Source organism: Nannospalax galili, unplaced genomic scaffold, assembly GCF_000622305.1.
Source record: "Nannospalax galili isolate Female #2095 unplaced genomic scaffold, S.galili_v1.0 scaffold974, whole genome shotgun sequence".
NCBI classification, from domain to species: Eukaryota; Metazoa; Chordata; class Mammalia; order Rodentia; family Spalacidae; genus Nannospalax; species Nannospalax galili.
The window spans coordinates 3,615,250-3,632,349 of record NW_008335438.1 but is presented as its reverse complement, the minus strand read 5'-3'; the positions used below and the strand labels follow the sequence as shown (position 1 = coordinate 3,632,349).

Below are 17,100 nucleotides of genomic sequence, written 5' to 3'. Positions count from 1 at the left end.
TCAGGTTCCTGCCCCGAGTTCCTACCTTGGGCTCCCTGATGAACTGTGATCTGGGAGATGTAAAACAAATAAACCCTTTCCTCCCCAAGTTGGTATTGGTCAGAGTATTTTGTCACAGCAATGAAGAAACAAACTAGGACACCTACTTTCTCTAGTTAAGGCCTACTCCCTTAGTACATCCCAAAATAGTGCTCCCAGCTGGGGACCAAGTGTCCAAAACATGAGTCTTTTGGGAGGATGCTTCATGTCCAAACCATAGCACCTTCCATCATCCAATCTCAGGGCTCAGAATAAAACAAATATGAAATATTTAAGGGGCAAAGAGGTAGAAAAGTGGGGGTGCAATTCAGAAATATCTACAATTATAAAGCTACCTTAAAATGTATTTTAAAAAAGACAATTTTTTTTTTTTTATTTTTGAGATCCTTGAAGAAATTCCTACAATTATTCCCAGGCTCCCAAACCATTCCCTCAAAGAGCGTAGTAGTAAGTTCCCAGTAAAGCATACAATGCTATCAAAGGACATGAAAGACAATTAATAAAGTTGCTGATTAAAAAATATACATACAGGACACAAATTAAACTCTATGTAACTTATTATGTATATAATAGAGTACATTAAATTGGGGGTAATAAGGGGCAGTGTGGATGGGGAGGGGATCTAAACATCATTAAATTATATGAAAATCACAGACTTCAATAAAAATGTTTAGACAATTAAAAAATATACATACAATTCTAAAAACTGCATTTTTAATAGGGGGCTGGAGAGATGGTTCAGCGGTTAAGAACACTGGCTGTTCTTGCAGAGGACCCAAGTTTGAATCCCAGCACCCACACGGCAGCTAACAACTGTCCACAACTCCAGTTCCAGGGGATCCGACAGCCTCTTCTGTCCTCTGCAGTCATTGCACGACAGATGGGTGCACTTACATACATGCAGGTAATACATTCATACACATAAAATAAAAATAACAAATAAAATATTTTTAAAATTCATTAATAGTATACAAATTTATTTTTTAAGATTTATGTATTTATTTATATGTGTTTGTATGTGTATGTGTATGTATCCCATATATGTGTGGGTGCCCACGAAGAAAGATTAGGGCATTGGATCCTCTGGAGCTGGAGTTACAGGCAGTTGTGAGCATCTGATGACGGTGCTGGTAACTGAAGTCAAATATTTTGGAAGAGCAGCAAGTGCTCTTAACTGCTCAACCATCTCTCCAGCCCCTAAATATTTATGTTTAATATAAATTGCAAATGTGATTATATATTAGTTAAAAATACCACATAATAGACTAATCAGGCTGGTAAAATAATACCTCTTACTTTTGATGGTTTTTATGTGAACAATCTTTTCATTTGCATAACAAACGCTTATTATACACATGCTTGTTGATGGCTCATAAAGTAACTTGCATATTGACCAATGTTGTATGTCTACAGGATCCTTTCTATAAAGAGCTTGGAGAAAGTGCCTTCAGTATCTATTTTTAAGTAGGCTCTGAGGAATTCTATATTCACATTCCAAAGGTAATGGACAAATTGTCTTCATTGATTAATCTACACTTTCATGAGCCAGGGAAGTGTCTTTCTGTGACTTCAGTTTTCGTTAAACGTTTAATAATGTTCTCCACTTGAGGAAGAGTTTAAGACTGGCCTGAGAGACAGAGCTGATAAATGTTTCCCATTACCAGGTTGAATGAAAAGCCTCTTATTTAGCATGGACTATGCCTACGGGCTAACTGAGGGAGAAGAATTTACTCTCTGTCATTTGTTATCTGAAGGCTTCAACCTTCCCTATTACTACTTAATTGAATTTAGAAAAATCATGATCTTCCTTCTTAATATTTTATGTGTTTTAAAAATGTGACGTTGATAGGAGGGACAGAGAGGGTCTGGATATGTTTCTCGTAGTCTGTGATTTGGTATCTATTCTTTCTGAATGTTTTAGCCAATTTAGAAAATAAAAATGTGTCATTGTTCTAGGAGCCAAGGCATATCAAAGTTACTAGATTCTTGTGGTTAGCAGTTAAGGATGGAAAAACATTTCAAAGAAGTTTGCATATGGATCCTAAAATTAGGTTTTATTACAGTTTGACACTGAATTGCATGTAGTAAATAAAAAATATACTCTATGACCTTTACAGTAGAAATCACAAAATAAGGTGTGACCCACACATACCTTTTTCCCCTTTGTTTTCTGTTCTGCTCTCCTACTCTGAACATGTACTAATTACATCAACATCAGGTCATTCTTCTTCCCAGAGGTAAAATTATTTCTACTTTACAGTTTCCAAAGGGAAACAAAACAGTACTATCTTAATTCTTTTAATAAGACAAGCAAACTCAATGTTCTTTGTTTTTCAGTCTTTTTGAGACAGGGTTTCCCTGTAGCCCCAGCTGGCCTGGAACTCACTGTGCAGACCAGGCTGACCTTGAACTCACAGAGATCCTCCCCCCCTGCCTCCCAATGCTCTTACTTAAAGCTCTTACTTGGTTTGTGGACTGACTGCCACTTCTCAGCCAATGACTGAACTGATTTATTTTATCCTATTCTGCTATAGTCATATCCCTCTCAACAAATTTATCTCTGATAACTATTCTAGGGCATTCTCTCTTTCTCTCTCCCTCTCCCGCTTATATCTATATAGTTTTAGAAGAATGCTGAGATCTTGTTACCTATAATATAAAATAAATAATACCTATTTTATCAAAAAGCTGGCATGGCTATGGTAGTCACAAAACTACCAATCTGTGTAATTCATCAAACAGAAAGACGAGCTTACACTTCAAGTTTTAGCCTTGATCCACTTGAGTATCCAGCCAGCTTGCTCTGTTAAACATCTGTACCTAATGTGTACACATTCCATGTGCATGAATTCTCTGTGATTACTAGGATTCCACACACACTCCAACATGTTGTAGTCATGGTGTCATTTCATCGAGAAATCCTTTCTTTTTCTAGTAAATGGCTCTGAGAACAGTCACAAGGCCTTCCCTTTCCTCATTCCCCACCCCTTGCAGAATTTCTCAGTGCACTTTTAGAAACTGCCTGGACAGAGTTAGCATCACAGTGTGACTTCACCAGCTATTCGTCTTCCTGTTCGAGGGTTCTGAAGGAAGACATCCCTAGAGCCTTCTCTTCCCTGGCCTCTGAGTCGGCCCCTTAGCTCCTTTAGTCACACATGAAACAGCCGCCTTGTGCTCTCACAGTTGCTCTCTGGGGGCAGAGCCAGCAGTAAGAATACATTCCCTCAGATTCTTCCATGAAGGATTCATGATTGTTACAAACCAGCAGAAAATCAACCCTATTGAGTCCTGTTAAGGGTTGCTGTAACCGGATGTTTTCACAGCCAGCAGGACACAACTCTGAAAATAAGGAAATGACATTAATCTTAAATATATTATCATCAGGGTGGGGGAAAGAATTCGTTTTAAAGCTGTCATAAAATAACATTTTCTGCAGCAGCAGCATTTTATCACGAGTTGCAGTAATGGATTCTTTAAATGCATGGCTTCCCTTAGAAGCCATGAATAAGCCAATTCTGATTTGGGGGTACATAAATTGTCCAGGATGTCTCTTCCAAGTACCAGATTATATGTCTGTATTCTGCCCAGAGAAGAGCCCCAAAAAGAAATGTATTGCTTTGCCTTATTCCCTGAAATACTCTATGACAGTAAGCTGAAGGGTACAGTGCCCAATCATTGCAGTGGATAAATTATACCACTTACAAGTATTTAACATTTCTTACTAAGTCCTGTGATCAGAGCTGCTGGCAGGCTCACCAATATGTCCATGCTTCATTGCTTTTTTTTCCTGATAAAAATGTAAATTCCCTGAAATGTAAATTAAAACTCATGAAACATTTTTTTCACCTCATGGGTCATTGGCAACTAAGTGGTCCATTTAACATTCATCAAACATCCCAGAAAACAGCCTTTGTCAGGAGTACTGAGCTCGCACAGTTCAGGGGCAGGATTTCTTCCAATGTGGCCCAGTGCTCATGGGTACAATGGTATTAGGCCCAGGAGAAGGTGTGATCTATTGTGGGAGCCAAAGTGGTGTAAACAGAAAATCACATTGGCAACTTATTAACACTATTTAAATATTATGTCTGTATACCCCAAATGACAAAAACACTTCTCAAACTACCTGTGGTGAAGGGCATATTTTCTAGAATGCCTAATATGATAAAATGCAGATTGATACTTTTAAAAAGTTTCACATTTTAAATTTGAGTGTGTATGTATGTGTGGGAGTATGTGCACATGAGTGCAGATGCCCCCAGAGGCCACTAGAGGGCATTGGATTCTCTAGAGCTGAAGTTACAGGTGGTTATGAACAGGTTCTTACAGGTGGGTGCCTTGACTTGAACTTCTGTCCTCTGCAAGAAGAGTAAGTACTCGTAATCATCGAGCCATCTCTCCAGTCCCTAGATTGATGATTTTATAAAATGAAATAAATATGAACTACTACAAAATTTAAATTAAAAAAAATATGAATGTAAGCCGGGCACGGTGGCACACATCTTTAATCCCAGCATTCAGGAGACGGAGGCAGGTGGATCTCTGTGAGTTCAAGGCCAGTCTGGTCTACATAGCAAGTTCCAGGCCAGCTGGAGGGAGCTACAGAGAGATCCTGTCTCTAAATAACTAATAAAAATAAGTAAAAAGCCTGAGTGTAATGCTATATTTATTGTTGTTTCCGTTATACTCTAGTTTATTGCTTTAAAGGTTTTTAAATGCTTATTCAGTTTCTACATTTATCACATCTGAGACCGATGTCACTGCCAGTCTATAGATCAGGCTTTGAGCAGCACTGACTGTCTTTTTGCTTTATCCACCGGTGTGATTTAAGTACAAGCCTTTATACACTGAAATCTCACGGAGATGCAAACCTTTTCAAAGACACCCTTTCTTAGCAGATGAAATAGAATCCTTGTTAGTACAGTGGTTAATGTCTTCCAACCTGAGCTCAGCTTTTCCTTTGTATTATTTATATGGAATATTATTGCTTAATATACATAAGATTTGGCCCAGACTTGAATCCCAGTCTGTCATTTATTAGTTGTGTAACCTTAGCTACTCTGAGTTTTTTCCATAAACTACTATGGTGAAATGATCATGATGATTTCCTCTTAGGATTGGTATGCTGATTAAATGCAATTGTGTATAAAATGTATCTGGAGTGAAGTATATATCTGAGGAACGGGATTATCATGATTATAAATAGAAACTCAGCTGGATGTGATGGTACACAGCTGAAATCCCAGCACTTGGGAGGCGTTGGCAGGAGAATCAGGAATTCAAGGTCATCCTCAGCCACATAGTGAGTTTGAGGCCAGCCTAAGCTACAGAGACCTTGTCCCAAAAGATTTTTTTTAAAAAAAAGAGCACTGGCTGCTCTTGCAGAGGCTAACCACTGTCCTGACTCCAGTTCAGTTCCAGGGGATCCGATGCCCTCTTCTGACCTCTGTGGGCAGAGGTGCACAACACAGGTGCACTTACATACATGCAGGCAGTACATTCAAACACATAAAATAATAATTATTTTTTTAAATTGAGGGACCTGAGAGATGATTCATTGTGTACTTACGATACAAGCATGAAGACCAGAGTTCAGATCCCAGCATCTATGTCCCACACGTGCCTGTAACCCCAGCACTGAAAAGGGCAGAGACAGGAGGACTGTTGGGACTTACTGACCTCTAGCCTAGCCAGAAAGGAACTTGAGGTTCAGGTTCAGAGAGACCCCCTTCATCAAAGAAATAAGGCAGAAAGTAATAAAACAGGCCACTCAACACCTTCTTTGGGCCTCCATGCACACATGTGCACATACACCCAGCACATGTGTATTACACTCATACACATGTATACATATATACACAACACATACACACAAAAATAAAAATTATAAATAAATAAATGTTTAAAAATTTAAAAGCAGGAACCAGGCATAGTTCCACATGAGAGGCAGGTGAATCTCTGTGAGATCGAGGCCAGCCTGGTTTACATAGTGAGTTCTAGGTCAGCTGGGGTGACAGGGAGACCCTGTCTCAAAAGACCAATAAAAACAAATAATAAATAAATAAATAAATAAATAAATAAATAAATAAAAACAAAATAAAATAGAACAGGGACTGAAGAGTGGCTCAGCAATTAAAAGCATGTGCTGTGTTCTTCCAGAGGACCTGAGCTCACTTCCCAGAACCCATGTTAGAGGCTCACAACCACCTATAACTCCAGTCCCAGAGGATCTGACACCCTCTTCTGGTCTCTGAGTGCACTCATGTGGACATGTCCTCACTCAGACACACATGCATACACATAAGTAAAAATAAATCTTAAAAACAAAAGAATTAGCAGAGATCTCTATTGTGTAACTTGAGTTGGGAATCATTAGTCACAAGGTCAGTTTACAGGACCAGCAAGCCCGCACTACAGACAGAAGTGGCTGTGTAGGCTAAACAAGGCTATCTATCACATACTCATGACTGCTGGTGGAGGCTACAGAGTAATATTTCTTTCCTCAGGTGATGTCAATTATTTGGAACTGTGTATTCTTGGAACTGTGTCTTTTCTCAAAAATTGTTAGCTAGCCACAGATGTGATAGAAAAAGAAATTTGTCTTTGGCTTTTATGATTATAAAAATTAAACCTACTGTTGGGCGTAAGTGTCCAGGGATTCATTTTAAGACAACAGTTTTTTCTTCACTCTTCCTTGGTAGGAAGGAATTGTCACTGAACAAAACATGTTTTGTATTCTTCCAAAGAAACAGCCAGGTATGGCCATCCTCAGGATTCCCTAGAAGCATATGATACTTTTTTCTTTTAAATTTTTATTTATTTTTATTTTATGTGCACGAGTGTATTGCCTGCATGTATGTAAGTGTACCTGTGTCATGAAATGCCTACAGAGGCCAGAAGAAGGTGTCAGATCCCCTGGAACTGGAGTTACAGATGGTTGTTAGTCACCATATGGGTGCTGGGAATCGCACCCAGGTCCTCTGGGAGAGCAACCAGTGCTCTCGACTACCGGGCCATCTCTCCAGCACCCTATAATACTTTTTTCTCACACTTATGCCAAAAGCATTTCTGTGGTTTCCTTAGAAGTACTTAACTTTGTACTTCCAGTAAGAGAAAGACCTTTTTTTTTTTTTTTTTGCTAAGGTTAAAGTAAAATATTCACACAACCACAATATCACTCTCTATGCTGGAGATTAATTACTATGGCAATTATTTCTCTGGATAGAATTGACAATGACCACTTGTGCTCTGAAGTAATTCTCTCTTATATCTAGGAATGAGTAAAAGAAAATATGTGGGCTTACGATTGTACTAAGGAATCAGTCTTCACTCCTACAAGGAATTCTAATTTCCATCATATTGAATTTAGAAAGTTCCTTAGTACCATTTAACGGGGAGCTATAAAACATTAATACTTCAGTTGGATAAATCTCTCTTAACGAAACCCAAGAAAACATGTTAAGTCCTGGAAGGTGATAAACTCCAAGGTGTTTAATGAAAGCCTTCTCCCCTGTGATTCATTAAGCATTGGTAAGCGTCAGAATTCTGCGTGTATCATTAGCTATGTACAATGTGATGTCTCATCTTGCCTATCTGCATAATTCAGCCCATTATGACAAGAGAGCAGGCAGAGACTGACGTTAGAAGAATCAGACCACCCAGGGGAAAATGAGATACATTTTACAGTCCTTTGATTTCCTCCTAACTCAGTGGGGTTTTGATTCCTGGTTTAAATTTATAAGATTTATTGCCATACTCCTTGCAATAAAAATACGCTCATTTTTCATGTGGTAATGCTCCTAATTAAGAATTGAGGAAGAAAGTATTGGGACACAATGGAATGTAGTCCTTTAAGAGCGTTCAAAAAGAATTATCAACATAAACAACGTTATTCTGGGTGGGTGATGGATCTTCCTATGTTCTGGAAAGATATAAGAGAGAAAAATGATCCCTACAAGTTATCTTCCTTTGTCAGTGACAAACAAAGACAGAGATTAGGGACCTTCCCTGACATACAGATGTATGATTCACCCTGAGTCTTTCGTTTATGAAAAACCTTAGCAGAGAATTTGGCTTTGTATCAAAAACTGTGATGAGCCCCAGATGTGTTCCTTATATTGCTTAAGTAAGCAATGTCCTGTGTTTAACATCACCTCTCAGTCTTAAAATGATAACTGGAGATACCCAGATCATCTGACTGTGTCTCTGGTGACCCTCTCCTGACCTTTAGTCCCAGTTTAAGACGTCAAAACAGAAGCAAATTCAAGATGATCTGACGCCATTCATCAGACCATCCAAACTGCTTCTCCCTTTCCTATGCATTGCGTTCTACATTAATGAAGCCTGGGCTGTTCACTCGTTGCCCTAGCAAACTGATGCATCATCATAGGTATTATCAGTGGTCAGGGGCTGCACCAGATTTTCCAGATTCTTGGCCTCTTAGCCAAATAATTGGATCAAATGGATTTACCAAAAAAGCAAGAGAATTTTATTTGGAGCAAAGTGATAGTACAGATTAAACAAGGATACGCTGTCAAGATTGACAGTGGGCCACGTGAGTGAGGGTCCTCAAGGGTCCTGATTATTGTTCAGGGCTTCCTCTTATGGGGTTGAAGAGAAGGAGGCGTTGGTTACTAAGGGGCACGATTTGGGTGGCTCTCTATTTTGATTAATAGATTAGGTTATAGGATTATTTCTCTACTGGGCACGTTCCTTCCCATAATGCATCTGATTTCAATCATATGCACATCCCATTATGCATAGGCCTAGGATGTTAAAAAGGAGATTCATCTTTTTAAAGACTGCTAGAAGACAGTTTTCTGCCTTACTGTGCATGCACCCCAAATCAGTTCAGGCCCTACTATTCCTCATAGCCAGATACATTGGGAATACGCTAGAATAAAAACTGTCTAAGTTTGATTGAACTGGGGACAGGGAAACTTAAACTATTTATTGCTCAGAAAAGGAAGTAGGTGTAGCCCGATGAGACAATGGGGGTGCCAGGTGCATTGTTTGGTGGTGTGTGTGTGTGCATAGTATGTGCAAGTGAAGCAAATAAACTGCGAGTGCATTAGTACAAGACAAGGTTCATATAACCCAAAACCAAATGGGGGTCCCAAGCTAAACTGTCTCCTTGTTTGTCTGCCGCCTATGGGGTGTGACTTTGTGTAGGCAAGGCCCAGAAAGCATGGTGAGGTTGCAGGCTTTGTGCTTCTCTCCAAGGCTCACAGACTCTTTGTTCAACTTTAGAGCTTTTTGTCCTTTTTCTTCTTACTCCCCCATCAAATATTTTTCTTTGAATCTCAATTTTCTAAATTGAAAAACATTTTATTATGATGTATGTGTGCATACATGTGTCATAGCACACATGCAGAGACTGAACAACTTTGTGGAGTCAGTTCTCTCTCCTGCTACATTTTTTATTGTCTTTTTGAGACAGGGTCTCCCTGTAGCCGCAGCTGGCCTGGATTTGCTATGGCAACCAGGCTGGCCTCGAACTCACAGAGATCTGCCTGCCTCTGCCTCCCAAGTGCTAGGACTAAAGGCATGCACCAATTACTGGCCCAATTACTGTCTTCATATTAGAAAAATTATAAAGTGTTTTCCCTGACTAAAAATTACATGTACTTTATACGAAATATGAAAAAATATATGAAGATAGAAACAAAAACCAGGAGACAGAGAACTCAATATCTTATTGTCTCAGCTAATTTCTTTCTAGTTCTAGAATATTTGTATTTTATACTTTTGTTTTGGTGGCTTTTATTTTTTCTTATTGATTTTTGCCAATCAACATCATTTTATTCTACAAATGCAGAGTCTATAAGGGCCTGTGTCTTATCTGTCTCTGGCTATTTCTCTGTGTCTCTGTCTCCTGGTCTGTCTCTGTCTCTCTCTCTCTCTCACACATACACACACACACACACACACACACACACACACACACACACACAGAGAGAGAGAGAGTACCTAACAGCACCTAGTAAATATGTAGAGACTGAATGAATGTGGTGATCTAGTTTTGGACTCGTCTGGGCCTTCATGTGCACATAATAACAAGAGTCATGGGGGCTGGAGAGATAGCTCAGTGGTTAAGAACACTCATTGTTCTTGCAGAGGACCCTGGTTCGAATCCCAGTACCCACATGGCAGCTAACTCCAGTCCCAGGGAAACGGACAGCCTCTTCTGATCTCCACAGGCATTGCACGCCACGGGTGCACTTACCTACATGCAGGCAATACATGTATAGACATAAAATAAAAATAATAATTAAAAAAAGAGTCATAATGGTTTCTATTCTTTGCTTCTTTAGCCAGATTCAAAAATAGTTTTGAGGACTGGAGAGATGGCTCAGTGATTAAGAGTACTGAGTGCTCTTTTAGAGGACCTATATTTTGTCCCCACACCTGCATAGTGGCTAACATTGTCCCTAACTCCAGCTCTAGGGGAGGATCTGATACCCTTTTCTGGCCTCCATGGATATTGCATGTGCCTGGTGCACTTACATACATGCAGGCTAAACACTCATACGCATATAATAAAAATAAATAAAACAAAAATATCTTAGGATAATTAGGCAAAAATATAAAGTAGAATTATTGAATATAATTTTAGTAGTTCTTTGATCTTTCAAAATAATTAAATGAGGGTGGGGTGGTGCTAGAGAGATGACTCAATGGTTAAGAGCAGTGGCTGCTCTTGCAGAGGACCGGGTTTCAGTTCCCAGCACCCACATGGTGGCTAACAACCATCTGTAACTCCAGTTCCAGGGGATCTGACACACTCTTCTGACCTCTGTAGGCATCAGGAACACATGTGGTGCACATACATACATGTAGGCAAGCACTCATACACACAAAATAAAAATAAATCTTAAAAATTAGCTAAATGAAATTTTTTTAATTTTTAAAAATTTATTTTTATTTTATGTGTGTAAGTGTTTTGCCTGCATGTATTTAAGTACATCACATACATTCAGTGCCCATGGAGGTCAGAAGAGGGCATCAGATCCCCTGGACCTGGAGTTAAAGACAGTTGTTGTCCACCATGTGAGTGCTCTTACAAGAGCAGTCAGTGCTCTTAACTACTGAGCCATCTCTCCAGTCCCCTAAATGGAAACTTTTAAATTAAAAAAAAAAAAAAATCTTCTAAGAAATAAAATTTCTGCTACCATTTCTTTTTTTTAAAGAGACACTTTAAATGACAGTCACAATGGGGTTTGGCTGCATATAGTGATTTTAGTAATTCTAAAAGATAGTGGATTAAACAAGAAAAAGTACAGAAATAGGTAGATAGGTAGTTGGGAGATGCCAGCTTCTTCTTGTGTTTTGTTTTAGTCACCGAAAGATTCCTTATGCAAGCAGATACACCTTCAGGGCCCACCACACCGCTCCTGGAGGTGCATGTGCTGCAGACCCTAATACCCCAGTCACACATCCTTTGAAGAATATTTTAAATTGCATACCGTCTTGATTATTTATTTATTGGGGAGGGGGAGGTCTTTTTGAGACAGGGTCTCCCTGTAGCCACAGCTGGCCTGAACTCACTATGTAGGATAGGCTGGTCTTACCTCACAGAGATCTCCCTGCCTTTGCCCCCTGAGTGCTAAGATTAAAGGCTGCACCAAGACACCCTGCCCTTCTTGATTTTTTAAAGTTGGTATTTAAATTTTTCATCACAAGTTTAGTTACCAAATTTACTTTTTCCAGCATTATGAATATACATCTTTATTATATGGAATAGTCACTAGGAAAATTTTAAGACAAATGAATAGTGATATTTTAAAATTAGATTTTGGTATCTTTTTGTTGTTTTGTTTCAATTTTTTGTTAGGTTTGTCCACTTATTTGTGTGTTTGTGTGATGTGTGTGAGCACACAAGCCATGGTGGCATGTAGAGGTCAGAAGATAGCTTGCAGGAACCCCTTGTCTCCTACCACCATGTGGGTCCTAGGGATCAAACTCAGGTAGTCAGGCTTAGCAGCAGGTGTCTTCACCCTCTGAGCCATCTATCTGGCCTAGTTTTTTGTTTGATTTGTTTTTTTGATACAGAGTCTCACTCTGTAGCTAAAGCTGGTCTGGAATTCATCAGGCTAGTAATCTTCCTGCTGTAAATACTTGGGGTTATAGGTGTGAGCCACCACACCAGGCTCCTTCCTTCCTTCCTTCCTTCCTTCCTTCCCTCCTTCCATCCTTCCTTCCTCCTCCTTCCTTCCTCCTTCCTTTCTCCCTTCCCTCCCTCCCTCCCTCCTTCCCTCCCCCTCCCTCCCTGCCTCCCTTTCTCCTTCTTCCTTCCTTCCTTCCCTCTTCTTTCTTCTTCCTTCCTCTTCTTCCTCTATCTTTCCCTCCCTCCTTTCTTCCCTTCCTTCTCTCTTTCTTTCCCTCCCTCCTTCCCTCCTTCCCTCCTTCCTCCCTCCCTTCCTCCTCCTTCTTCTCTCTTGTTCCCTCCCTCTCTTCCTTCCCTCCTCCTCCCTTTCTTTCCCTCCCTCCCTCCTGTCCTTCTTTCTCTCTATTTCCCTCCCTCCCTTCTTTTGTTTTTTGAGATGGGGTTTTATGTAGCTCAGGCCAGCCTTGCGTGCATTCATTACATAGTCAAAGCTGACCTTGGTCTCATGCTTCTCCTAGCCCCACCTCCCAAGTGTTAGTATTACAGGCATCTCCACCATACCCAGGTATTCTACCAGATATTCTATTTTCTTTCATGTGTAGCTTCCTTTTGTTTTTGTTTTTGTCTTTTAAGACAGAGTCTCCCTGTAGCCCCAGCTGGCCTGGACCTTGCTATGTATACCATGCTCATTTGATCTCACCTGCTTTGGCCTCATGAGTTCTGGGATTAAAGGTGCATGCTAGCACACTGGGTTTATGTGGTGCTGGAGATGAAGGAACTCCTACACTCAGGCACTCAATCAATTGATGTACAGGTACAGCCTTGGTTTGGATCTTCCCAAAGCTCATGCATTGAACTGACCTCCAGATGATGGTGTTATTGGGAAGCAGCAGAAGCTTTAAGACATGGGTCCTAGTGGGAGGAAGTGGCCATTGGGGGCATGCCCTTGAGCCTTCTGTTGTTAAGAAGCCACTCCCTCTTTTTCTTTCTGTGTCCTGCCCTCTGGGAGGTGAGCAGTTTCCTCTGTCAATTCCTTTAACAGGGATGGCCTGCCCCACCACAGGCCCAAACACAACAAGACCAAGTGATCAGAGCTGAAATCATAAGCCAAAATAAGCATTTTTCCCCCTTTAAGCTGATTTCCTCAGGTATTTTTGTCACAGTGATAGAAATCTAACTAACATATATACTTCCCATTTTTCTTTGATGTCAGTCATAACATATTAATAATATCTGTCTTCATGGTCAAAAGAGATACCACATGGCTATATAATGCTCTCACAGTATAATATCCAAAACACAGGAAGGCACAAGCTCTTCAGGGGAGAACCTTGCCTGAAGTCTTCATGTTGGACTTCATAGATCCACACTAAACCAAGCATTAGAAAGAGTGATGGAAGGACAGTTGGTTTAGATTGACAAATCAGCTACCCCGCTGCGAGTTTGAGTATGTGGAAAGGTAAGGATGTAAGCAAAATCAAGATTCGTCCATCAAGGAAGAAGGGAGGTAGCCGGGGGCCTGGGAATGAACGGCAAGTCCGTAGATAATAGTGTAAAACGTGATGTACAGCTATTCTCATGAGTTCTTACTTAGAAAACGCTGCTGTGCTACCTTCCTCATTCCTTTGTGGCATTTTCTCTTCAAAGGCCAAAACAAAGATTTTTATATCTATAGCTGTAGAAAAAAAAGTCGTAAGATCGGTGCTAATTAGGTGTCACACCTTAGCATTACAATGGCATTGGGGGGCTGAAGATTTGGCTCAGTGGAAGAGTGCTTGCCTGTCCTGTGCAAGGACTTTGGTTCAATTGTCAGCACCACTACCAATAATAATAATAATGCAAAAACTGTGACATTGGGAAAAAGAAGTAAAAACTCCCATTTGTTTTAAATTAAAAGAATCATCAGATAATTTACATTTCTCCTACATAGATAAAAATACATTTTATTGGGTGTTACATTTGAACTGCTAAGGATTTATCTGGTCAATGTACAATTATCCTTTTTTGCCTAAAAATAGCAGCTTGTGTGCTGCATTGTAAATGCCCCCACCTTTGCCCCAAATAAAGCAACTCAGTCTTCTCTGTTGAAGGTTTGAATTTCTTTAGCCGCACAAGACTATTTGACCTAAATTCTCAAAACCTAGACCCATAAGGCTTTCAGATCTAGATTATCCTAGATTGGGAAAGAGGGCATACATAGAGTGGTAGTTGTGGGGAGGGATGCATGAACCCACATGGTTCCTTGAAGCTTACAACTGAGGTTGGGTACAATAGCAAATCCTAGAGGGTGTGTGGTCCATCTACACTTAGCCTTCTGGTGATGACTGGCCACCTGGTAAATTACCAGCATTGATGGGGATTACAAGAGGATTAAACCCCTTGCACTGTGATCTGGAGTATGGACTCTGGCCTGTGGACAGTTCTGTGGCAGTATCATTGGAGCTACCCAAAGCATGGGTGCCCACAAAAGATCATGTCATTGAAGATGCATCTGGAAAAGAGGTGTTAACAGAAATGAGGCTTTGCTCACTTTCCTAGTAAATCTTGGATTCTTATGCTCTAAAGGAGATAAGGATGGAGTCTCAAAATGACAAAATCTGTTAGTCTATCTAGTCTTTTTTTTTTCCTACCAATAAGGTTATTTTTGGAAGCCTGCCCTAAAGTCAAATTTCTATGCTCTCTTCAGCAGCACATACACTAAAATTGGAATGACAGAGAGATTAGCGTGGCCCCTCATAAGGATGACGTGCAAATCCCATGGAGTGCTCCATATTTAGAACCACATTTCTTAGCCTTTCTCACATGTGGTCAGTTTGAGTGAGAAGCACCTTGGAAGGAGTTCATGTGTTCTCTGGGCATGTTCTTCTTCTAATAGGAAATGAGGATTCATTTCTGTAAGTCTAACAGCTACTTGTGAACCTCGAAAATGGGACCTGCTCCCTCAAAGTTGCAGAGCAGAAATTTGGGAGGCTCCAGCTCCTGATGACTTTCTGGACCAGCCAACCCAGCTTGGGGCTGCTTCCATCTAGAGCTTTACATGAGAAACTGATCCTCACTTTTTTTTCTTTTTTTTCTTTTTTGGTATTGTAACTGGGTGGGTCTCTGTCACTCATAGTGATATCAACTTCCTCAGCAGTTCAAATCACTGTCATGACAACTTTGGAAGTCTTATTTTGGATGATCCCTTTTTTTTTGCCACAATGAGGAGCTAATTAAGTCATGGCATCTAAATTCCAGCACTTGATCCGGCCCTAAAACACATACGTGTCATCGTCCAACACCCTGGTACCTAAAACACATACGTGTCATCGTCCAACACCCTGGTACCTCATGATGGAAACTGAGAGGAAGAATGCCTATATCCAAGGCAGAAACCAATGGGGAGAAGCCTTGAAGTGTGCACACTCCCGTGTGTGCATGTGGGGGGTGCGTACATACGCAGTAAGGCTCAGTGGGCACCATCATGCTGATAAAGCTGCTCCATCTGTCTCTCAGACCTGACCACGTGAGGTATTTCTGCACTTGGAACCCTCGAGTCAAAATTAAAAATATACTTTGTAGTTAGTCTGCTAATTGAGTTAATTTAGATGCCAATACTGATGAGTCAAATCCCAAAGAAGAAATTTTTATCTGAATTAACTAGTTTAATTGTCTGCGAAGTGTAAATTGGCCAAATAATTGCAAGTTAATCCTTGTTTTCACGCTGTGGACAGCCCCTCACTGAAAATGGTCTGTTTGTAGTCTCAGAGCTATCTCTGTAACAGGAGTAACTCCACCAGCTTGGGGTAGAAAGGTCAGGAGACACTGGGCAATATATGGAGACATTGTTGGTTGCCACTACTAGGTGATGTTACTGGCATCCAGTGGGTAGAAGCCAGGAATGCTGCTAAACATCCTGGATGCACAAGTGAACCCCACCCCAACAGAGAATTATCCAGACCAAAAAGCCAATATGCTGTTATTGAGTAACTTAGCTCTGGTCAAACAGTACTTAAGGAAAGAAGGATTGGCCACTTTAACCTGTTCATGACAGTTAATCAGTTACTTCAGGCCCCAAAGTAATATTTAAACTTGTCTTACTGATTAATCAAATTAAGCAGACAACCGATCATACTCCATTTCATGTTTCTAGTGCAGACAGGGCCAAAACATGTAGCTCATAGGTTTCTAAAATGCTGTATCTTTTCTGTTTCCATCTGTGTTTACTGGAAGGTCATTAAGCCTCTTTGCTTTTGAAGTCCATTTATGCTTCTAGAACTAGTACAGACTATTTAGTCTTTCTTAATGCTGTCTAGTGAAACATTAATGAGAAGCTCACGTATTGGCATGGAGATTGTCTGATTACTTCATTCATTTTTAATAACCTTGCTGCTTACACTTCAGGATAACGTAACAGAAATTGGATAATGTAATTCTTTCTGGGTGGAATGCCCCTAAATTTAGCTCTCAATTATTAATCATGTAGGCTCAGGACATTAAACAGTCTTTGGCTCATAAATTTAAATCTTTGACTACATAATCTCTATCAATATGGTCTCTTCCCAGAAATTTCAATCAATTTTTGTGGCTGAAAACATCCAATTTTCTTCAGAGTGCAAGTCATTAGAATTTAAAACCTGAGAAATTGGACTCATTATAAGATTCAAACTTGAGACTCCTGACAAGAAACATTATATTCATGTCAGTTTCTGAAGAGAAAAAGCAAGTCACTGCATGAAATATTAATTTATGGCTCCTAAAATCAAGGTAATATCTTTAATTCAGTATATACCAATATATATCAAAGTCACCTAAGTATATTACATATTGTTTTAAAATTCTCATCATATGCATCTGGGGCACAAATTTTTATAAATATTCTACTAGTGTTGCAGTTATTGAGTAGTCTAAACCCCATGGTAGCAATGATTATACAGTTACTCAGCTAGTAAAAGTTTATTTACATTTGGGAACACTGG

At 40.0% G+C, this 17,100-nt stretch overlaps 1 non-coding gene across 1 annotated transcript; it reads left to right on the top strand.

Moving 5' to 3' along the window:
- Positions 1-14,815: 14,815 nt before the first annotated feature.
- Positions 14,816-14,919, top strand: LOC115069832. The gene has a single exon (XR_003849062.1). It is a non-coding gene; the product is annotated as a U6 spliceosomal RNA (small nuclear RNA).
- Positions 14,920-17,100: the final 2,181 nt, after the last annotated feature.